The sequence below is a fragment of the Cygnus olor genome, chromosome 2 (assembly GCF_009769625.2).
Source record: "Cygnus olor isolate bCygOlo1 chromosome 2, bCygOlo1.pri.v2, whole genome shotgun sequence".
NCBI lineage: Eukaryota > Metazoa > Chordata > Aves > Anseriformes > Anatidae > Cygnus > Cygnus olor.
The window spans coordinates 54204881-54228573 of record NC_049170.1 but is presented as its reverse complement, the minus strand read 5'-3'; the positions used below and the strand labels follow the sequence as shown (position 1 = coordinate 54228573).

The 23693-nt window shown below is 39.5% G+C and overlaps 1 protein-coding gene across 1 annotated transcript in view; it reads right to left on the bottom strand.

Annotated features, from left to right (window-relative positions):
* CAP2 (cyclase associated actin cytoskeleton regulatory protein 2) overlaps positions 1 to 7778 on the bottom strand; it is a 64837-nt gene extending 57059 nt beyond the window's left edge. The window contains exon 1 of the mRNA XM_040548532.1: positions 7380 to 7778. The gene's annotated coding sequence lies outside the window, so the exon portion shown is untranslated. The remainder of the gene's footprint in view (positions 1 to 7379) is intronic.
* Between the last annotated feature and the right edge of the window lie 15915 nt (positions 7779 to 23693).

Below are 23693 nucleotides of genomic sequence, written 5' to 3'. Positions count from 1 at the left end.
ATCCCAAATAGCAGACAAACTGGAAGCCAAAACATACAGGTATTATGCTTGTTATCATTGTATGTAACTTACAGTAGAAGACCATATTGCTCTATGTCAAGAAGATACAAGCTGTAATGAGCCCAAAGGGAAAAACGGTGTAGTAGCATAAGGGAGAAAATAAACAAAAGAGATGATGACTTGTCAGGCATGTAAAAATGACAGGTTTGAACATAGGAATGGTGCCACCCTGTAAAGTATGATATTCTGACAAACATCATCAAAAGATAGTATGAGATTTCGTTGTTTGTTTTTATTCCTAATATTCTTTCAATTTAGAAGAAAAAGAAGTGATTTGTTCATTTATTTGTTTTTTTTTTTCTTTCTTAGAACCAGTCCTTTCAAATCCACTTGGCATCTGAAAAATGAAGCCTGACGTGACTCATTCTCATCATCTGAGATGCTACAGGTTAGATTTTGCTTTTCTTCTCTATTCCAAAAAAGGACAGTTGCCTATACAGGCGGCAATTTGGTATTTTTATTGTATCTAACATTCCTACACTGCTTGGACAAACACAATCTTATTCTTGAAAGTACAGCAGCCCGTACCTGTGCTTTCTCTCATAGTCTTAACAAATTGCTACTGAGATATACAATAAACAAAATATACAAAACCCCTGACTGCCAGCTGGTACTATCTTGAAGGCAGTTGTGAATATGTTATAGATCCAAAGTGCTGTCTCCTCTGAGTTTTTCTGTACAATATGTTTCAAGGGAGGGGAAATGCATACACATTCCTGAACATCCCTCAGATAACAAAAGCATCTTACAGCACTTTATTTCTGAAAAAAAATAATAATAAATAAATAAATAATAGGCAGTTTGAGGCACAGCTGGCTAGCTTTCCTGCACTGTCATTCAAATGTGTGTACCAGCTCCAAGCTGAGTTAAGCACGCAGTTTTTTTGCTACCTGGGGCATCGGAGCCAAATTCCTGCTGCACCTCATGCTAGTCCAAATGATGAAAACCTACTGGCTTGGCATCTCAGGGGCTGCTCATTACCAGGAGGAACTCAGACACAGCCTGTTATCAGCTGAGTGGCCAGCGAGGTGCTGCTGAAGCTATTTGGGTTACTACCATAAATGATTTTGGGTGGAGACTGCAGAGCAAGGGAGTATTGGTTAGAAGAAAGTGTGTTGGTAGACAGACAGAAACATTACCTTGTATGGCTTGTGTTTTGTTTCCCATTAGCTGTATGGGAGGAATGTAAACAGAGGCTTGTCAAAGTGATGTCAAATTGTATTAAACCAGAAGACCTCTCAGAAAAGGCCTGCATGAGGAGAATGATTCAGGGGACAAATTAGAGCTTTTGGTGACCTTTTTTTCTTGTTTTGTCTCTAGATCTGCTACAAGCTCCTTTGGAATGCTCTCAAGTATTGGTTGAATTTCTCTTATTTTTCCCAGTAAAAGATATACTATCGTATATGTAATGGTTCTTAGAATTTTGAAAACTTTTGTTTTTTGGTTAAAATGGACAAGTATTATAGCTGGAAGAGCAGACAAAAATGGGTGACGTCTGCCTTTTGTTGTTGGTTATGCCATTTTGACTGATAAATTGGTTTGAAGTCTTGGCAGGCTCTAGCATACTCATCATAAAACACTTCTGTCTGTAGCTCAATGTGCATGTTAAAACCATTAATACACTAGAAATGAGTCCTCTGTTGCGATGTGCAAAAGTGTGCTACCTAAATCACCTTGTCTGTAGACTTCTGTCTTTAGCATACCCTTTGTGTTTTTAAAGGATTATTTTTTGTTAGCAAAAAAGATTTTTGTGTAGAGGAGGAAAAAGCAGGTTCATTCTGTACCTCTTCCAACTAAGCTTTTCCTTTGTCTGGCTTTATGCTATTGGTACCACAAAACATACTTTTCTGCTTATATTCTGGCTCTTCCCCTGCTTCCCTCTCTCACAGTGATCAAGCTGTTGTCTACAAAAATAAACAGGCAGGAGAGGAATGGAGGCATTTTTGTATCCCACTATTTTAAAAATATTACAGAACTGCTTTGTAAAACAATCCCTATTTTGACAAGTACCCCTAAGACTGTTGACGTATTTTAGATTTCTTATCACAACCCATTTTAGTCCCATAATTATGGGTGAGCAATTGCACATGTCAAGCTGTGTGCTTACAAGTCAATGTAATAATAGCATGGACTGTGGTTAGGCCTCTGATAATTTAATATAAATTCTTTAAAATATGTCATGTGTTCATGTATGTGTTTAGTACCTCCTGGAATATCAGTTCACTTCTAATTATATGTAAGTTCTGTGAAGAGCTCCCATCCCTTGCTGAATAATTCTGTCTGTCTTACCAATTTTGTGATCACAAAGAACAAATACATTATTTAATGATATACTGAAGCAGTCAAGACTTGACAGTCTGTGTAAGCATGATTGACTTAAAATAACCAAGGCAACCCAGTTTCTAAGTACATTCTCCTATTCTTTTTATGCTCCCTTTTTATGTTACCACTGCTCATAGTCCTTTGTCTTGTCTTTATTTTCTTCTTTCCCTCCAATGAAGTGTAATTTTTTGTCTCTCCAATCAACAGATACACAGTGTTCTTAGCCACCTCATTTACTATGTATTAGCACAGTGCTTTTCATGTAATCAAGCATCCTAAAGACCTTATAAGCCATTTAATTACCTGTCACAAGTCCAATTACTGTATGTAAGCAGACTGCTTTGCTGAACTGAGAAAACACTGTGTGCAGGCATTGATTTTATTAAAGTGCTTCAGTTCAGTTCATAATAACTGAACAGTAAGATTCTTCACGCTATGGTTCCAACCAAATTGAATTTGCACTGCCCAAAAGGGTAAAACTCCACAAAGTGCAAAACCTTACATTGTGGTGCAGTACTTCTGAGATGTGGCAGGAGAAAAGTGAATGCAGAAAGTTAAAAGTAAACAGACAGTGTTTCAAACTCTAAAAACACAAATTATGATATTTTTTTTTTCAGAAAAGATGAGACTGCTGAGTTATTCAGTGCCAGGGTTAGTAACAGTTTGGTCTGCTGGCGGCTTGGCCTTCCAGAACACCACCACATCCTAGTTCGCATGCAGATCCATATTGCTCCAAAGCCCGAACTTCTGACTTTCTGATTATCAGGAATTTTCTTCACCATCAATGTTGAAGGATAATCCCTTCTACCCATGCAGGTATTTCTCATTTAAACCTGCAAGAGTAGGTGTGACAAGACAACTCTGGAACACATCCATTACTTGAGCGTATCTCAGTTTGAATTCGAAAGTCAGAGGAAACATTCCTCTGGCCGTGCAAAGGAAGTCACTCTGATGCAAACAATCACATGAAATGAAACAACAGCAACAAAGAGTACTACACTTTGAAATGTCAGTGGACATCTGTCAGATGTCAGAATAGGTGGGCTTAATTTCAGCCAAGTTAGCTACTGTTCTTGTTCCTACCAGAATGTCCTGCTGCAATTATGATCTCAGGACTCCGTGTCTGATGGTCTCATGGCTCCCTGCTCAGCCTGCAACCTGTGGCCCTTCTTCCAGCATGGCAGCAGCCCTGAGGGCTGAAGCAAACTTTGTGCCATCTGCATACTCCAGCTCTGCAACTGCTGTGGCTTCATCTGTGATCTTCACTGATCGCAAAAACTCAAGGCCTTGGCCCATCTCCCATTCTAAAATTCAGGCCACTGATTCTGCAATACTGTTAGCAACACAATGGATTGTGCCTTTGCTTCTGATTGAGGATGAAATGGGCCACCTGCTACTAAAAAAGACCTTTCTATTTCCTGCTCTAACCTGGTTACTACTGAGAGGCCCTAAGTATAAGGTCCATGCAACCTTGCTCACTTACAAGAGTCGAGACATTCAGCTATTTATCCCTCCTGTTTAGTGTAAGGTATCCTGAAGCCCAGAAAGATCAAATTGGGCCCATCTTAGATGCTTATGTTAGCCTCTTCTGTGCTGGTTGCTTTAGAGGACCCAAAGCTGTTAGCTGAGTTATTCAACTATTTCTTCTCTGTAAACAATGACAGGTTACACATAGAAATGTAAATCATTCTCTGCATTCCTTCCAGAAAGTAATTAATTATTTAAAATAATAGAAAATATAACTTTAATGCACAGTATCTGAGCACTTCTTCCTGGAAAAATAAGACACTATGCAATTAGGGACTTGATCATTTACCTGTTCTCTTAATATACACCAAAAAAAAAAAAAAAAGCCTTTGATTCCCAGCATAGTGCTACCGGTGTTTTGGATTTTACAAGCCATTTCTCTACTGTGTTCTTCTCTGAAACACGTGGGTCAGACACAGCAAGTTTCAATGGGACCTTTTTTGGTAATAAAAATACCCTGAGGTTTGACGTAGCATACCTGAACCTACACAGGTGAAATAAAGACAACAATACTAAGAACATGGACTAAGGCCATATGTATGCCATAAAGTCTTGCTATCATGTTGACAAAAGTTAAGAGGGGTTTAAAAACAAAAAACAAAAAAAAAAAAAACATCATTCCCTTGCTGAACTAGCTGAATCAACAGAATCTCTGCCATAGATGCAGTTGTGCTCATGTGTGGTTTTGTCATTTCAATGTACACTGCTTAGTGAAGGTGTTGATATTCTGACATAGTTCTAACAGTGACACTCTCCAAGAATATTTGAGCCTTTCAAGTTCAGAGCATTTCTTATTTGGAGAGTCAGTAAACCGCATCTGCCAAAATTACTCATTTTTCAAGAATATGAGAGCAACTGGAGCTTTCTGTATACCTCACGAAAATGACACTGATGATGATTTCCCAATTGCTCTCCCTATTTCAAAAGACATACTTAAAATTTTTGAGAAACGAATTATTATTTTTTATATATTTTGAGAGTGCTTAATCAAGCAAAATCTTTTAACCAGTTCATAATAAAACAGCTGTCTGAATAACTGAAGTGATTTATACCTGATTTATTGGAGGCATTTGTTTGTTTTTGCCCAATAAGCATGATAATAAAGAATTTTCTCCTTCATCAAGTCAGATGCTCTAGAAGATAGCAACTGCAACTATTGAGTTTGCTGCTGTTGCACACAATGTTAAAACACATGCAGGACAACAAGGAATATTTTTAAAGATACTCGGTTGTTTGCCATTTTCCTCTCTAATGTTCAAACCTCTCACAATGTTACTGTCCCTGACAGGCTACAGATGGGAACATGAAAAGATTGTGTGACTTGCTCCAGGTAATGTTGGAAGTCAAGGCTGGGAGCTGAACACAACTCTTCTGCTTCCAGCCCTCCTTGCTGCACCGTACTTCTTTTTCTACTACCTGCTAATTCCAATTCCCATGAATTTTAGTACTATGGGAACATTAATTCTATAGTGTGTTTTTTTCTAGTTTAGGCTCCCCTTGGTATTTTAAATGGCTAACATAGATTATACACTGAGATTAGAAAATCTAATGATACAGAGTTTTCTCAATATATGTAATCTTAGTACTCTTGCTAAGATTATATATATCTTGACATACCTCTTTATGGTATATAAGGAATCACTTTTTTCCACTGAGGCAAGCGCCATAGGTGATAAAGAATAATGAAAACATGTCATACATTTGCTCTACTGTAATAGTAAATAATGCACATCCTCTTTATTTTTATTTAATTGAGAAAACATATTTTATTCATTACATTTGGAGTTGTGCCTCTCCACCTTCCACATCTCAGCAGCATTCGTTTGAGGGGGAAGAAGCAGAGGAATCATAAGAATATTCTGAAGACTAACATTTTTGTTATGACCAAGACCTAAAAGGTCCTATCATTCAATGTAACAGGCTTTGCTACAGAAGGTATGCTTTTCTTCTTGTGCAGACTTGCTCAAAATAGAATCAATCAGTGTTATGAAATCCTTGTTTTGAAAATGTATAGAATCAGAAGACAGTTTATAATCATTTGCATAGTAAGCAATTAAAAGGAAATTATAGGATTAATTTTGCATAAAATTGGGAAAGCTAACTATCAGTAAAGTCTTAAAAGGGCAGCTCTGAGAATACTGTATTGAGTTTCAACTCATTCTATCTACAGCTTTTCCTATTCTATATAATTTTTAAAGTTACATTTCTGAAGTAGGCCTAGTTTTCTGACTGCTGTTTCACAGAACAATGAAACACAATAGTCCATCAACCATTGCCACATTTGTCAGACTGAGAAAAAAATAATTAAAATCTGAAGTATTGATCCCACCCTGCTCCTCTGAAAAACAGACTCCTTCAAATTATTTCCCAATGGACTGGCCTCTATGTAGGATTTTTTTTTCCCTGAAAATGTTTTCCATCATTTGATAATAACCACACTTCAGTAATGCATATAAAGACACGTTTTTTTCCCAGATGGTCTTTGTTTTTAAGATTGCCCCTACTCATTATGAAATCTGAGTTTTGCATGATGAAAATCATCACTGTTGATCCCGTAATGCTAAGATACAGACCACTAGCAATCCACAAAGCAAAAGACAGATTTTACATTTTTAGGTGGGGTCACGACAAGTTCTTCTTGGCTTTGTGCTGGCTGAGCCTCTGGGGGAGTACTCCTTTCAAACGTCAACTTATTGCAAAATGCAGCATCTCAGCTTCACAATTCTTCATTTCTGTCTTCCTCCTGCTCCCCCAGAACGTCCTTCTGTATTTGCAGAATCCCTTATACACACATATATATGAATATAAGTGTATATATATTATTTCTTCGGATCTTTCTCCCTAAGATGCTGTTTAACTCCGTGCTTTCCTCAGAGCTAAGCCTGGGCGCTCCTCAGCGGTCTAACTCCCTCGCCACCTCCAACACACACCTCCGGCTTTAGGCGTGCAAGGAGCAAGCACTTCGGAGCCCAGCTCGCCAGCTGCCTCAACCAAAATTAGATCATCTTACGCTGACGAGGGGAGTTCAAGACCGGCATCACTTAACACAGCCGAGTCTACACGAACGAGCAGAGGGGCGTTTCGCCAACCTGACAGCGAGCTCGGGGCTCGGGTTGGGGGCTGAGGGGTCGCCACCCGCACCCCTCAGGGAGCCCCCCAAGGCTGCCCAAAGACCAAGGGGTCTGGGCACAGCCCCGGAGCGGCATTGCCGTTTGCCTTGGCGTTTTGTCGCCCTGCCATTACTTCGCTGTGCCTGCTCGGGCCCGAGCCGGAGGCACCGCCGAGGCCTCTCCCGCGGGGGCCGAGGGCGCTGCCCCAGCCCCGAGCCCGGCCGCAGCCCCGGGGCGTCCCCTCCTCGCCCCACAAAATGTCCGCCGCCGCCCGGCCCCTCCGCGCCGGGAGCGCACCCAGAGCCCCCGGGGGGGGCCGGGCTGCTCCCCGCATCCCGCCCCTCCCTGCTCTTCAATTACCTGTTTTGATGACCCGTGCAGCCTCTCTCTCTCTCTCTCTCTCTCTCTTTTTTTTTTTTTCCCCCTCCTCTCTGCAATGACAATCCGTGGCCGGCCACTCGCTCCCCCCTCCCTCGCCTCGTCTCGCCTCGCCTCTCCTCGCCGCTGCTCTCCCTCCTCCTCCTCCTCCTCCTCCTCCTCCTTCTTCTCCTCCTCCTTCTCCTCCTCCTCCTCGTCCTCAGCGGGAGCCGGTGTCAGTCAGGCACATCAGCTGCCCGGGCAGGCAGCGAGAGAAATGCCCAGCGGCTTCCGGGAGTGCCAAATAAAGACAGGTCCAGAGGGAGAGACGGTGACAGAGATGGAGAAAGAAAGCAAAAAGTGGGTGGAGTGTGAAAATGGAGGGAGAGGGAAAGGCAGAGGTGTCTCCCGGCGGCGGCGCAGCGCCTGCGAGGAAATGGCAGCGGTGCAGCATCACGGAGGAGCAGGCACAGGCACCCCGGGTAGGGGCACCCCGGGTAGGGGCACCCACGGCCCCTGGTGCAGCTGCCCCACTTGCCCACCTGGCACAGCCTGGGCAAGCGGGAAGCCCATGCGCCATGCCACGCAGGCCTGGCCAGCACTGGGGAAGGAGAGCGGGGCCAGCATGCGAAGTGCTGTCTGCAGGCAAACCCCTCGCTTGGCAAGCCAGGCGTGCACCGAGACAATCCAAACCTGACTAAATTGGGCCAGCCCAAGTGGGGTGACTGCCATCTTCGGTACAGCCACAAAATCAGGGCTTCTCCGTGCCTAGACCTCATTTGTCAGGCTCTGTGGGCTTCATGCTAGTCCCTACCCCAGCCAAATGGAAGCTTGTGGGTTTTGCAATTATGTGGTGCTTATCACCACACTGTCCCAAGGGCGGTCTGATCATCCACCTGAAATCTGGTTCACCTCCAAGTACTGCTGAGCTGACTTTCTGCACGGAAGTCTGGGGAGAAGACCATGAATTCACAGGCTTTAAAGAAACTGTTCATTCTTGCAATGGAAAAGGACTCATTAGTCAATAATTTAAAAAAAGACCACATGCATTTTCCCAAGTCAACCATGTGGCTATGTAAAAATCGGTGGCAATTTTCTCAGTCAAATACATACTTTATTTTAGAAAAAAGTAAGTTTCACTTATGATGACTTGACAACAACACTGTAAAATATGAAATATAAGCATTTGTTCTAATTATGCATCTGTGAAACAGGGAATGAATAAAATTGTATTTTAACAAGGACACCATAGCCATAGCAACTCACAGACCTCAGTATATCAGTACAGAAATGAGATGAGCAGAAAGCAATTAGCAAAAGCAAGCTGACTACAAGGATCAATCTAGGATCAAAATTCACTAGTGTGGACAATGTAACTGGCATTAGAACTTGGAAGAAATTGGTGCTGCAGCCTACTGCATGCAGTAAAAGGAATTACTTCTCCTTGGCATGTATAGAAATTCAGACGAAATCAACAGAACAGCACAGGAACTGAAGACCTGATTGCAGAAATGCACAGAACACAGAAACTACTTAAGAGAAGCAATAAACAAGCCCAGGGATCTCCTTCTGGAAAGGAAACCCAAAAGGATAAAGAAACACTGGAATGACTGAATTAAAGCTCAAGGCCCATATTCCGTAGTACTCAGAGAAAAAAAACATCCCAACACCTGCGTAGTCTCAGTGTCATAAACAGAAACTTTGGGATGGTAAATGCTATCAGATTGCTGCAGAATACCAATTTAATTTGAGGAAAATGTAATGTCATTAACTTAAGAAAAGTTTTAGAAGTTCTTATTGTAAGAGCACAGTCAAGCACTCTACATCATTCTTCCACATCACAGGCACATAAAAAGGAGGGGAAAACAACTGGGCATTTTCTCTGCATGGAACTGTTTATGAGGCTACCAAACTGGCAAATGCCCTGCATATCTAAAGTAAATTCCCTGTAGCACATCTTCCCTCCTGACTTCTTCTAGTGCTTTCTTCAAGCATAGGAGCTACACCAAACAATCAAGTTCTTTTGCTCTTTTCACTTCCCCAGGGGAATGCTGGCAAATGTCAAAGGCTAAGACTAAGGTAAAGAGAACATAAGAAGTAATAAATTCAGCAAGAAAGGAAAAGCAGGAGCTTCTGTAATTGTAAAATGACCTCATAATACAGACGAAACACAGTCGCAAGGAGAGATGTAAGATGTAGATCCTGAAAACATGGTATTAGAGAAGAGAGCCTTGCCCACTTCAGTTTCTATATAAATAAGGGCAATCTCAAAGGCAGTTGTTCTATAAAGAACTTTGTAGTATTAACTCAGGCCTAACAACAGCCCCCTAAAGAGAAGAAAAAAATGAGAGATGTGCAAATTTTGGACTTTGCAAAACATTGAATGTGTAAAAATATTGAGTAGATGACATGCTATTGTTCTAAAACATCCAGGAGAAAAAAAAAAAAAAGGCTTGGACAGCAATAAAAAATGTGTTTTGAAACTGCTTGGTGTTGACATCAAGTACAACACTCAGCAAGGAAAGCCTAGAATATCAGATTTCAGTGCTGAGTACTTTTGTTTCAGTCTAACAATGCATTTGTATAATGGCTTAAGTTTATATGTAGAAAATATATTAATGCCAGTATTTGCAACATAAATAGGTAAAGGTTATTATTTGTATACTTCTTTGGCAGGGAAAGGATCACCAACTTCAGGATTGAAACATTCAGCCTTCTAAAAATGTAGACAAAATGTATTAATCCCAGAAATATATGATACTAATTTATGCTAAACTCCTCCTGAAATTCTAAGGAGCTCTTATACAAAAAGTGTCTATACTAAAAGCCCTCTCGCTGGAAGATATCCAGTTGAAATATAGTGCGTCATGGAGTATAGTGTATGGCATTTAATATAACTTTTTTTTCATTTTACTTTTTAACTTTGCTGCTGCAGACAATCTGTGCCAAGGCTGGTGTATTTTATTGCCTTTTGTAGAAGAATGCATTTCTGAAGTTGCGCGGGGATCCCAAAGTGCTTGTCAGAAGCTGCTGTAGAGATAGGCTATCAAAATCTCTATAGAATGACAGAATTGTAACCTACTTAGAAGAAAATAGTCTGGTGCATATTTTATTTACAGGCATGTTTTTTCACAGAATAAAACAGTCGAAAATGCCTACCTTCTCAGTATTTGTTGAAAATGGACTTTGAATATATATGATTGTTAGATTTCCCTGTTGCACCTAAATGACTCATAGATGAGTTTGGAGAAAAACACAAATGTTGTTGCTCATTTCCTTGATTTAATGAGATCTATCTTTGCTGGGGCAATGCAGAAAAAATAATATGAAGTAAAATTGCATAAGGACATATTGAGGTGAAAACAAATTGGAATATTTTGTGGAAATCTTGGTAGTGTGACTTGATAGATCTGCATAAGTAATATTTGAGTGCATGCAGTACTTCTCAGGATGTCCTTTGCTTACCAAATCTACAGTTTAGTCTTCAGAATTTGAAAAACAGCACACAGTTGATTAACTAAATGGATCGGTGAGGAATGCTTTGTGGGTATCTTGTACAGATCCAGCATCAAGACACGCGGAAAAAAAAAAAAAAAGAAAGATTCTGCCAAAAAAGTGGACTCTCTCCTCTCTCGCTAGTGTGAAATAAGGCTGAATATGTCATCATCTAATCAGATTACCTATAAAATAAGATTAAGGCAGATTCAAATTACATTTGGCTGATAAGTTGTCACTGTACTGCTTTTGTCTCTTCTTTGTATTCTCTTGTCTTTTATACAGTAAGATCTGGGGGTGTGGACTCTCATAACTGTACATTAATTAGATGGATGCTTCTCTTTAGGCATGGCAACATAAAAAGTTAAATAAGAAGCACGTGCTTATCACTAAGTATGTGAGTAACAGCATCCCCGTGTAGCAGAGCACTTAGGCATTCCAGTTGTATTTGAGCAGCTTGTAGCATAGGGATGGAATTACTCACTTGTTTACAATTCAGTAAATGCTTAGGGGCTTTGCTGAATCCAAGGGGAAAATGTCCTGATCTCACAAATACTAATCTTTGTGACTATTTTCTCTAATGGCAATTTGGTGTTTTAATTCATTTCTATGGAGCTGTTCTATTGGGAAAGCTACTCAGTGAGTATCATAAGCTTGGGCTCCAATTCTGCTACGTATTTGCATTGCCCTATCTATTTATTATCATGAGATACAGGCTTCTGTGGTACTGCTTAAAATCCTGTTTTGAACAGTGCTGGGTTTTGATACAGATTTCAAGTGAAGTTTCATGATTTTAATTACAACCAGAAATTTGTAAGGAATACTTTTCATGAAGGTGATTTAACTGAGAATCAGAGGAAGGAAAGAGCAGGTGTGTGAATGCACCATTACATCATCTGCAACTACTCTTTTGTCACGTATGAAAACTATGGAAGGAGCATATTGATTGACAAAGTCTTACTCATTGGTCAATGGTAATTTTCCCATTTTAGAATCACTAGCATTTCTGCTCGAGCTTCTTAGTTGTTTCTTTCCATCTAGGCCGCATGGGATCCTCTGAAAGACCAGCAGTGTCCTCTGGCTATGCATCGGTGCCACTAAACAGAGCGAGGTACTGCGTCAAGCTTTGTAGTTGAATATACGGTTCTGCTTTGGGTTTCAGGACAGCTTCACCATGGTGCTGGGACACCGTGCCAGCCCCAGAAATGAGCTGTGAAGCATCTTGGTAGGATAGTTGCAGCTTGACCTCGTCATTGTCAGTGCTTGGTAATCCAGCCATCTCTGAGGAAAATGCAAGTGTACCCAGATATTGCTGAAAGTCAAAAACTACCAAAAATGTTTCCTGATCTTCTTCATGCCACAGCTGCTTTAGCTGATCCAAAGTGTCTCAGCATCCTCAGGAGTTCCAGTCCTCTTCAGGACTTGCAAATGGGTCAGGCATGAAAATTTGGTGTTTTAATCTGTTTTCTTGCAGCTGCAGTTTTTTCTTACTAGATCTTTCACATTTGTCTTACTAGTCTTTCACATTTGTCTCCCACTATGTCTCTTACTTCACCATGCATATGATAGCACCAATGTTGTGATCAGGCATTGTCTAGACTTGCTGCTTCTACATCATCAGTGAAATGCATTAGCCCTCTTAATGCAGTTTTACTAACATTTTAAATCCCCGATCTAGTGTTCAGTAAGAACTATTTCAGCTTATTGCTGAATATTGCTTATTATCTGCTGGCTTATTTTTTCCCTAGTAAATCCAGATTACAAATACTTTTTTTTCAGTCCCTAGAGATAGAAAGCATAGGGCCAGCTCTAAACTTTGTCCTGGAATGATTCCCTGAGATCAATGTTCTTGAATAGGAAAGCCCAGACAGTCTGTATAGTAGAAGTATTAAAAAATCCAGACACAGAAAAAATTACAGACTTTCTAAAGAGGTGGGGATATTTGAGATTCTTTTTGTTGCTGTTTCTGAGTTTGGAGGAATAACCAAGTCATGAATCCAAGGCCTACTGTATAACCACGGGGCTAGAAACTTAATTTTTATTTGACTTCATTATGTCAAATCACCAGATTCTAGGAAATGATGCTTTAGGTAAAACAGCAAGTCGTGCAAAATACGTGGTAAAATCACATGAATTGAGAACTTGGTTATAATTTTTACAAACAGAACACTTCATAGGAAATCAAACAGCAGTGTGAGCGGGTAACTAGATGTGTATTCTGACAGGTATTATTTAGTGTTGTTCCAAACACTTTACTAGACTGTGTCCTTATTAAGTGAGTAGTTCATAAGAGAGGACGTGTGTGTCAGAGAAGCCCCCTTAGAGACAGAATTCCTTTGTTCTTTATCTCAAATTAACTATAGTTAATTTGCTGCTGAGTAACATTTGCTACTCCCTTCTACCAACAGTGTATTTAGCTGGTTTTGTCCATCTCCAAGCTCCTTTGCTCTGGGTGGGTGAGAAGTGGGGGAAAGTGAGATAGGCACTCAGTCCTCCCATTAGAACAGTTCACTCTGGCAGAAAATAAAGACCTTTACCTCACTATTTACACCATGCTTGGCCTTGTCAAGGCTTAGTATGCTTACTAATCCTAATATAGAAGGTAGTGGGGAAGTTGTGAATGTCAGTCTCTGAAATCTGTGATTTACTCTTGAAAGGTACTGAGGTGTTTTATGCTTTTTCAATACAGAAGTGGAATGCCAGGAGCGATAGCAGTGTGAATTTTCTTCTGCTCCTTCAACCTCTCCCTCAACCACAGACTTGGAAGACTGAGGATATCTCAGTTTTACATCCTCCTGAAAAATGAGACAGCTGGCATGGATCCATAGGTACAGTACATTACTTATATTAATATGCAGTTTTGTCAGCCTAAATTATTATTTTACAAAAGATGACTGCCTAGATTAGGTACAAGTTGCTGATCAGGCACAGCAGCAAAGTGCCTAGCAGAGTCATTTACCCTACTTTTCACCTTCTCGATGACAAATGGAGAGCCACCCTTTTATTTTGCAGTACTCTGAGAGCTTCTTGAGAACAGCCACCTTTTCTGAAATCTGTCCTTCTCAATGTATGCTTTTCTTATTCAGCTGTTGCAGAATTATTTCTTCTGTTGAATTTAGAAGGGCTTTTCATTTTATAAGGACCTTAGCCTGATATACTTTGTACAATGGCTGGCTTTTCTCCCTTACTTTTTGAATTACCATAATCTATGAATTAACTTCTGCTATGAAAATAGAGGAACAAATATAAAGCCAAAAATAATTTTTGACTTTTTAGCCAGATTGTCTTCCAGTCTACTTATTTTTTATTTTTTTTTTTCCAAGAAGGTAAGGAGGAGCAAAGAAAAGGAAAACAACATATGTAAGTTTGATGCCTAAAATGGATTAGAAAGAGCTGTAAATAATTTGCACTGCTGGGGTGAAATCCTGTTCCCCCTCAAGTCAGTGAGTGTTTTGCCAGTGACTAACGGGATCAGCACTTCACCCTACATTTCCAGGTTAATGTTTCACTTGAATAAATGTGGGCCAATGATTTAGGTACCAGAAACAATCTTTTTGTTTCAAAACCAGTTATTTATTTCATTTTTATTTTCTTGCTTTACTGTATTTACTTGGGCTCTGTACATACTGCACCATATTTCTAGAAGCTATCATTTTCTTTCAAGAAGAATATTGTTTGCTCTCCTGAATAATTCATCTTGGAGTTCTCTTTTAATCCCCCCATCAAACGTGACATTCTTATATCTTCATAAAGGAAAAGAAAGGAAAACATCACTCTAAAGGTGATTTGTGAATTAGACCATGAGCATTAAAAATATATAAAGTGTTGGTGTAAATAAAAACTTCAGCTTAGATTCTGGTTCAGTTATATCAGTAACTCTGAAACAATACCGTTGGTTCTATATAAATTTCCACTATTGTAATTTAGAACTGGCTCTGGCTTATCCGTAAGTATGAAAAAATGAGCATAAGAGAGAAATGGGATGAAGATTTGATATTTCAATATCAGCTAATATGGTTGACAGTATACTAAGATTTGAAGGAAAACAGAACTGCTTAGAACACAATATAAATTCAGCAGTAAATAAAATACCATTTCTAATATTGTGAAACAACCAAATAATAGTTAATAAAAAGATCGTTTTATCCAACATCCCACATATCCTTCTAGGATAAAATGTAAAAATTTTCAATGTACAAGAAAGAAACCAGAAACATCTTCATAAAGAATCTGTGGCCCAAAAGCACTTGTAAGGTCTTCCATTAGATTTACAGTTATGCATGTGTTGTAAGCAGCTCCAAGTCATTTCCCAGTATAAGATAAACTCAGGCATTGCAGCTTATATAGTGTTGTTTCAACGCTGTGTGTCTTGTTGCGCTTATAAAACATTACAGGGCATTAACCAAAACAGTTGTATATCGCCATGAAGGAAGTATTACTTAAAAAGTCAAACCAGCATTAAAGGCGCATATTGACCCCGCAGTATATAAAATGTTGTTGCTTGCATCTGAGCTGACCAGTCCTGAAATGTCAGCCTCTTCCAGCCACTAGCTTCATTCCACCTGTAATAATCAGCCAAACCTACCAGCTTGATTGAGTGGTTTGACTGTGGCTTCTGTGATCCCTGTGTATGTACCTCAGGGATAAGAGAAGTTATGAGCCGCACTGGGGGACCTCGGGTTGCATTTTGTCGACAGTTTGTTGAGAGTTCTCTTGTATAGCACTTAACAAAAGGAAAATAAAATACACTGGAGAAACAATAGAGTGAAATCTTTTAGGGAAACAAAAGAGAAGAGGGTTCTCACATTAACATTCTTGGAACCATAGGCTGATCTCCATCATCAGTTCTGGTGAGCAACGCATATAATTCCTTCTTCCCGAGTCATCCATCAATAGCTATAATGGTTCACCAGTGTTAATGTGATAACCTTTCAAAAGTTGAAATATTTCTGTAGTGTAGCATTCCCAGGAATCCTCACTAGCAGATCTTCCTTAAATCTTTTTTGTTTTCAGTGTTATTAAACAAAATTGGTAGAGAAACTGATGCTTCACATAGGGGGTTTGTTCAAGGTTGGTTTGTTGAGTGGTTGTCCTGATTTTTATTGTGATACATGTCCCCAGCCAAAAGGTTGCATATCTTGTGTGGTCACTGACTGTTCAATTAACGAAAGCAGAACAGAAGGGCCTATTATTTGTTTGCTTTCACTAGTTACTTTATTTTTCACTCTCCTGTTGACATTTTGGATATCGGTTCTAGGACATCAATCACTACCTATTTAATTTCTTCATTTTCAGATATGTAAATATTAATTTTGTAAAGAATACAAACAAAACTTAGATTCATAGTTACAATGCGTATCTGACTGTTGGCTGAATGCCAAAAAATAAGAGCATGAGAACAATTAGCTTCATGTGTGAGTTAAGGTACGTATCTACATATTCACGTTTCATAATATTGACCAGGAAGAGGATAACGAATGAAGGCTCAGATCCTCACAGATGTTCAAGTCTCTTACTCTTACAAGAATGCATCTCAGTATAGACACTAAGTACAAGATTGCCAGTGCCAATGCAGTTTTATCTGTCCTGGGGCTGTTTTTAGAAATTGGAAGTTCATACAGGAACCTTTCTGAGCAAAACACCTGCTGACTTTAGTCCGTTTTTTTTTTTTTAAGGGAGAGCTCCAGGTTTAAAGGTCTGTTTGTTCCAGGATGATTGAAGTCAACACAAGTTTAGCCATTGATTTGAAAGAGCAGGTGGCAGGCCTTATGGGCCTACTCCTGTTCCAGCTGAAGTCAGCCGAGCTGCTACACTTATTTGATAGGAGATAGCTGTAATTCAGCAAATAATTAGCAAAAATGTCAGCAAGAACCTCCTAAAGCCCTTGTGCAGCTGAATCAGCTCACCTCCGAAGAAAGCTTGTCTCCTTCCGATATTGGGGCTATTGACTGGTGCAGCTGCTGTGTGGGTGGGTATGTGTCTTGCCCTGCCACCTCATTCACTGCCTGTGGATTTCACCTCCCACGCTCCACCTGCACAGGGCATTATTATTCAGTTTCTGTATGGCAGCAGAAAGTTCTGCCTGGTGTTAATACTTGGTTGAAAAGCAATCACGTTCCCTCTTTTTTTAAAAAACATTTTTGGGTGCTAGGGGTGCACTTGTAGCTCCCCTTATGCAGTATTCATGGACATCAGACTAGCTGGAGAGGTGTGATTACGTGCAGAATGATAAGAACAAGTGAAGCAGTATTGTATTACAACTGGTTTGTCATGTATATGACATGTATATGATGCTTCACATATGAGTGATCTGGTTTGTATAAGGATTGCAGTACTAGTAGTCATAATGGTTTCATCTCTGTTGTCGTTATACTCATTCAATTGCAGTGTGTCATTAAAATATCTCTTAGGAATATCTCTTTTTCTCTTTTACTGTTTTTCTTTGCTAATACTTTTTCAGTTTGGACATCCATTTAAAGCAAATAATCAGTTAGTTTTTCTTTAACTTACCTTTATTTACATGATATACACAATATAAAATATATAGTGTATATCATATGATATATGATACATAATGTATGTATAAATATCTGTTACTGAATAACAGAATTGGTCATATTGGAAGGGACCTCTGGAGATCATCTAGCCCAACCCCCCTACTTTTGCTTATCTTCTTAATTTCAGCAAGGGAGTCCTTTCATGCAGTTCCTTCTGCCTTATTTAAATCTATTTTTTTTTCCTGATGTAACCTAAAAACATGAAACCAGGGAGCTATATCTAAAAATATATAACATTGATAAAATAAAAGCACATTTTACAAATTTTAACATAATTTCATCTGAAAGAATCATCAGAAAGTTCAACAGTGCAGCAACTATAGCTCCTTTGAATTAATAATATGATTTATGTCATGTACAGCTCTGTATCTGAGTTATTCTATGATTCTTTAAAATCATTACTCTGAGTTTTTCCTCTTCAAAAACTGGTTTTACCATTCTGTATGTGAGCCACACCCTGAAAAACCGAAAGACTTTGCACACATAATTTAAGATTTAACCTAGTATCAGGGTTAAACCTGTTTCAGTCTGTCATTCCATTGCTTAAAGTGCTGTGGAACTCAAGGGTTTCTATTTGCTTGTTTAGCAAATCAATTTATTATAACCTGTCATGGCTTAGAACTTGCTTCCTGCAGTTGGAGGTGTATAGTGTGCTTTTATTCCACTAAAAATACTTGTTAAAAAAAATCACAGACTACTTTTTTTTCTTTTCAAGTGCATTGAATGTGGCAAAGAGAGCTGCTTGATAGCACTGTAAGCCACACTCTCTTAGTTATGCTCAGAGCAGACGACAGACAGTCAGACCTCCTCCCATAAACCCCAAAAGTGCAGCCTTTCACCCAAGTGCAGCTGCTTTTATGTGCTCTTTCTGAGGCTTTCAGCAATGCTCACAGTTGCTGACCACCGAGAACTGGACTGATACCACTCCTGATCGCTCCTAGACTCCTGAAAAGGTTTTGTGGGAACTAAAAAATGACTTATTAATTCATTTTGCTTTAGGCTGTCATGATGCTATAGTCTGAAACACCCCAAGCTTTAGAGCTGCAGAATCCCTGGGAAGTTCAGGAACCTGACTCTGTGGTGACCTTTTCTGAAAAAAAGGTCAGCATGCCACATGCAGACTTGCCAAGTCGACTGCTTTTCCCTGTAGACTAGTGCTTTGTGGTCTTATCCGCAGATCTGTTAGGAAACTTGGCCAAGCTACTTTTTGTTGTTTCAGGCACAATTTGTTTGTTGAATGGAGCTTCTAAGAGTGATTTCAATACAATGGAAGTAAATGTAGAATTGAAAGTGCTTACAATTCGTCCTGTGGCTCCCTCTACATTATCTCCAAATTTTTACAATTTTAATGCAGATTTCCTAATTAATTCATAGGACTTAATTCTGTAAAAACTTACTCTCCCATTTTCTCTTTCTTTCTCTCTTTCTCTTTCTTTCTCTCTTTCTTTCTTTCTTTCTTTCTTTCTTTTTCTTTCTTTCTTTCTTTCTTTCTTTCTTTCTTTCTTTCTTTCTTTCTTTCTTCTCTCAAAGTTAAAAGGGGAGTGGGACTTACTTGGTATATTGGTACATTTTGGTACCTCTTCCAAGTGTTTGAATTAGCTTGGGATCAAAAACCAACCTCATTACTGCCACCTCATTATTGCTACATAATTGTTTCCTGTGCCAAAGATTTTTTGAGCATGTTTTTTACTTCCTTTGTGTCTGGGGGACATTTTTTTGGGGTACAAAATCTAGACAGGCCACCACTAGGTATTTTAAATACAATCATAGATTGTTTTGTCAGTTGGGGATGGCTTTGGGTGGCAGTTTTGCTTTGACAGTGGCTTGGGGCTTTTTGATTTTAACTAAAAATTAAATTTGGGCTAGACAAATGTGTTCTTCCCATCCTCTTCAAACTTCTGTTTGTGAGATAAATCATCGTTAATATTGAAAACACTGCAGAATTTGAAGATAGTGTTGTATTAAACTTCTCTGCTATTGTATTTTTCCCTACTTTCCTTTATCTCTAGATGAGGTTGTTACCTGTTTAGGGCAAGGATTATGTCTTTGGGTAGTATTAATCAGCTAATACATTTTTGGAGACTGTGATATAAATATTTCTCCTAATATTTTGGAAATAGACTCTTATCTGTAACAATTATTTTTACCTATTAAATGTTTCAGGTCAGATTCTCAGTTCTTCTAGGTCACCAGACCTGTACAGAAAGCTTTAGAGATCAGCTGATTTATAGCTGCTACATGTCTGTCACAGCATTCATGCAATTGTTTGAATTACTTGAAATATAATCTCCAACTAGAAATGTGCACGCTGTTAATGATTTAAAACTTTATTTATGTGACTGTAGCAAAAATGTATGCCAATCAACAGCGGCTTCTATATTGTATATTGTCAGGTCATTGTCCAGTCATGCCCACAAAGCCACCCCAGTAGACACACAATTCAGATGCTGGACACAGATGTGCTGTTGGGAAGCAGGGGCTCTGAGGCTGTGCTGGCTACTAGGCATCAGTGAGCCATGGACTGATCTAAGTGCAAGATGTTATTCTATTATTTTTTTATTAACCACATAGGAAGCCTCCGTCAAGATACTTACAGCAAAGTCTGAATGTGTCAAATTCCTGCGTGAGTCACAGACCAAATGCTGTGGATCAAAAGCTCAGTTGTTGAGCTTTGCATTGGGCTTTATAAGAATAACTTGCACTTGAGAGCCTCAGTCATACCAGTCATACTGGGGGCTCTGCATTCAGATAGCTTTGCAGTGTTACAGCTCAGCACAAATGTATGTATTTAGAACGTTATGTGCTTTATGAAATAACTTGCTATCAAACCTGCGTATCAGTAGCTATACAGGTAGTGAGTAAAGCTCACATCAGTGGTGAAAAAGCAGTGGAATACATGCCAGTTGGCTCTTCAGTTGTTTTATGATAGAGCTGGCTCAACTGGCTCAGATAAAGTTTTATGATACAATTGGCTCTTCACTTGTTTTATGATACTTTTCCCATTGAGTTCCATCTGTTTCAGTAGGGTGACGGATCTGAGTTTGTGGGCCTCCTGTCCTTTGGTATTATCAGAAGGACATAGTGAGGTATTTTGAGTCTGGCAGCACTACTGGCTATTTTGGCTGGTGGTGTGTGGGATAAAATGGGATTGCCCATTACCAGCTCCATGGGTGTGTTGTAGCAGCAAACATTTGGTCGTCTCTATGGGTTGTACCTACTGACAGGACACTTGGGGTGCTGTCATAAAAAGAGGAAGGAGACTAGTAATGATGCATAGCCTAATGCTCGTATTTACACAAGTCCAGCGTTTGAATAATGGAGGGAATGTTGGACTTTACAGCATGATCCTTGATTCTCAGGCTGTAAAATTCTGGTACAGCTTTATGAAGAACTCAGACTTTCTAACAATCATTTTGTTTATATGCAATAACTTTTAAAACATTTTCCACAACTTTTTAAATAACCCACCTTTGCCATGACTACTGACTTATAAAAAGCCTGCTGCCTTATTTTGTCTGCATAGCAGTCATTTAATAGACATTCAGTATTGGTCCACTGTCTAACTAGGTAAAAATGATCATTAAAACTGCAATAATTCCAGCTCATCACTCAAGTATTTTGAAAGAATTTATATAATCTGTACTTCTCTTAAAACATGAACTAATATCTGTATTTTTCTAGCTTTTTTTTCTTTTTTTTTCTTTTTTTTTTTTCACAAGAGCACCCACCACACAATGTCATTGGACAAACTCAGTGAAAGCTACAAAAGGATAAAATATGACCGCTGATACTAAACTTATTTGAAAGTTCCCTCCTCTACACAGTCCTCTGAGGTGTTTGGGTTTGCAGCTTGTGGTACCACACCTATGTTTGTTCCGTGGTGAGTGCATCTTTTACATTCCATGTGTTGTCTGGCTTTTAACCAACATGCAGATGCATGCACATTTATTCACACTGCAGTGAGCAAAAATCCTCATTAAAGAACTGATATACTGTGCAACACCTTCACGGAGAGGGTGTGCACAGTATATCAGCATTGGAATGGGCTGCCCAGGGAAGTGGTGGAGTCCTCATCCCTGGAGGTATTTGAGAGGCGTGTAGACATGGCACTAAGGGTCACAGTTTAGCGATGGGTATTGGTAGGTCAGGTTGATGATTGGACTTCGTGATTCGAAGGTCTTTCCAACCTGGATGAGTCCATGATTCTATAACACAGTAGAAATGGTGTAGGAAATTCTGTGTAGGAAGGCTTTTAGACAGCTGTGTTCACTGAAGTGTGTACAAGTGAAAATAGACAATTTTGTCTCAACACTAAAATAATTTGTTGATTAAAAGAAGATACCCAATATGCAAAAAATACTTGTATTTTATGCATAAAATGAATGTGTTACATACGTGTTTGGTATTCCACAGCATATATGAGATAAAATTCAATATGCAATTATGTGAAATTGTTTACTATATTTGGTTAATTCCTCCCGTACTCTCATACCTTAGTGTTCAATGATAGGGATTCAAGTCTGTGACATCTGTTCTTCACTTACAGTGTGTGACTTTAGAGTTACAAATGTTCATTTGCAAAAGCAACATGGAATATGTACCACATGTAATATAAACATTGTACAGCATCTACACAGTGTCAGCTCAGTTAACTAGATGCTGACACTAGATTAATTGGAAGATGAATGTTGAAAACTAATCTAAACAAAAATAATAGTCCTTCCCTCCAAGCCTTTAGAAGACCTTGTGCACTTCATTCACCCTTGTAGATGAACACTTAAATGGACTACATACTTACGCAATTTTGCTGTAAGGATTTTTTTTTTTTTCAGAGAAAACATCATTTCAAACAAGGAGAAATGTGGTGGAAGATATTCCTTCCATTTTCATCTCTGCTTAGACAGTTTTTCCTTCTTTAATGAACTATTTACAGGAGATGCCACTCTTTGCAATAGACATATTTTGATAATTTCAATTACAAATTTTCACAAAGTAAATCCATCTTGATCCTTCTGAAATGGAAACTAGTTAAAATATATCTTGAACATTTTCCTCCAGTGGTTTCAAATGGTCTATTTAAATGCAGGCTATTCTTACTAATATTCCTTACTGACAATCTCTGATATTGTAATCTAAATTTATATCTTTCAGGCTGCAAGAGATTGTTCTGTGAATTAGCAACAGAGTACTATTGCTGCTGAATAAATACATTCGTAATTTATTGTGTTGCTGTATTGCTTTTATGATAGTCTCTATGAACTATCTTCAGGACTTAGTTCAATTTTAATCAGAGATGCAAAATCTGGCAATCCTGTCTTATATTTCTCGTCAAAAACAAACAAAAAACAGTGGAAAACTTTTTACATGTAATAAAACAAAGCTAGAATCACAGAATATCCTGAGTTGGAAGGGACCCACAAGGATCATGAAGTCAACTCCTGGGTCCCCAAGGGACCACCCCAAAATCTGACCATGTGTCTGAGAGCATTGTCCAAACGCTTCTTGAACTCTGGCAGGCCGGTGCCATGACCGCTTCCCTGGGGAGCCTGTCCCAGTGCCTGACCACCTCTGGGTACAGAACCTTTCCCTAACACCCAGCCTGACCCCTCCCCTGTCCCAGCTCCATGCCGTTCCCTCGGGTCCTGCGCTGTCCCCAGAGAGCAGAGCTCAGCGCCTGCCCCTCCGCTCCCCTCGTGAGGGAGCTGCTGGCCTCCATGAGGCCTCCCCTCAGCCTGCTCTGCTCTGGGCCAAACAAACCAAGGGACCTCAGCTGCTCTTCATAATCTTTGCCCTCATGAGCCTTCACCATCTTTGTAGCCCTCCCTTGGATGCTCTCTAATAGTTTATATTCCTCTATGTTGTGCCACCTGAAACTTTACACAGTACGCGGGGTGAGGCCTCACCAGCATGCAAGCAGGAACTAGATGAAGAATCCCCAGAAGAGAGCTTTATCTTAGCTGAGCTAGTCCCCCTCGCCTCCTTTTACAAGCAGCCAAAAGAAGCCTCCTTCCACCAGTAACTCAGAGGATCTACGTGTCTCTTGGCCAGGGGCAAGATAATTTTCCTAAAATAAAGTCAGGCCTGTGGAAATGACTTTGCATTTTCTCTGTTAGACACAATTTCTGCTTTTGTACTAGACTACAGTATTCAGCACTCATAAAATACCATATAGAACTGTAGCGTTTGTCATCATCAGAGAGCGCTTGTCTGATGACTGCAGGAATGTGACAATAAGAGGGGGATTTTTTGTTGTTTGTTTGCTTGT